Genomic DNA, 1,410 nt, shown 5'->3' on the forward strand with positions numbered 1-1,410 from the left:
AAGGAGTGAAATGGTACAATAAAGTGGAGGAAAAGACGACCGACATGATGCAGGAAGTCTTGGTCAGAGTGAGAGCAGAAGATCCAGTGAGGGGCAGTTGGTATGTTCCCAAATCAAAGAGCGGGATCGTATGGTGTGACGCCAGTAGCATCGCAATAGGAGTTGTCTTGGAAGTGGGAGGCGTCGTGGCGGAAGATGCAGCCTGCCTCAGGAAGACGGATGACTGCAACCATATCAATGTGGCGGAGTTGGAAGCCGTGCTGAAGAGAGTGAACGTAGCCTTGATGTGGGGGTTGCACACCGTAGAAATTAGGACCGATTCGGCCACTGTACTTGGTTAGGTGACGGCAGTCATCACCAATGAGCGGAGGGTGCGAAGCAAAGAGGCCGCAGAGATGTTGGTAATACGTCGATTGGGGATACTACGTGAACTAACTGCTGAGAGGAGCAGGGCAGATGCGCTGGCCAGGGTAAAGCGAGCCTGGTTACAGGTGCCAGAGGATGCGGAGCAGGCTGTGGCTGTAGTATGCCGTCTAAGTGACTCGGAGTTGAGGAGATTGCATACCATGCATCACATGGGGTAGGGGGACAGGACGTTGTTTCTAGCCAGGAAAGTAGACTCCGATGTAACAAGACGGAGCGTGCAGAGTGCGGTTAGCAGCTGTGACAGGTGCCAGTCTATTGACCCCGCTCCGGGCGTACATGAGGCGGGAAGTATTCCAGTGGACCACAACTGGAAATGACTGGCAGTGGACATAACACACTACCGGCAGGGAACATGCCTCTTAATGGTTGACTGTGGACCGGGGCGGTTGGCCATATGGAGGAAGATGAAGACGGAGACCGCAGAGGAAATTGTGAGAGTACTAAATGAGATATTCCTGGAACGACGCCCCATGGATGAGCTGCTTCTGGATAATGGCACTGCATTTCGCTTAGAGGTGCTGAAAGAAATGCTTGATGGGTGGCAGGTCAGCCGCTTCTTCAAGGCGGCATACCGGGCAAGTGGAAATGGAGTGGTGGAATGGCATCATCGTTCCATCAAGACCATGGCAGAGAGGGGCCACATTTCACCAATCGGGGCCGTATTTTGGTACAATATGTCGCCCAATTCAGGACAGGCTGAGGAGTCAGTGCCACACACGGCAATATTCAGGTACGAGTGGAGGCATCCGTGTACTGCATCAATGCGACCCGAGGGAGAGGAAGAGCATGTCTTCATGCAGGTCGGGGAAGAAGTTTGGGTAAAAACCCCAAATGCACGGTGTACATCACGATGGGGAAAGAGAACAATAACTTCCATCAATTCGAAGAACAATGTCTCTGTCAATGGTATGCCATGAAATGTTTTGGACGTGCGGAAGATTGTCAATGCCTCAGAGGATGGAACCAGCAGCAGTGGGCAAGAAG

At 52.4% G+C, this 1,410-nt stretch overlaps 1 protein-coding gene across 1 annotated transcript in view; it reads left to right on the forward strand.

Annotated features, from left to right (window-relative positions):
• Positions 1–1,410, forward strand: part of LOC106882574 (acetylcholinesterase) — a 66,343-nt gene that overhangs the window by 18,555 nt on the left and 46,378 nt on the right. The window lies entirely within an intron of this gene.

Source organism: Octopus bimaculoides, chromosome 9, assembly GCF_001194135.2.
Source record: "Octopus bimaculoides isolate UCB-OBI-ISO-001 chromosome 9, ASM119413v2, whole genome shotgun sequence".
Taxonomy (NCBI): Eukaryota; Metazoa; Mollusca; class Cephalopoda; order Octopoda; family Octopodidae; genus Octopus; species Octopus bimaculoides.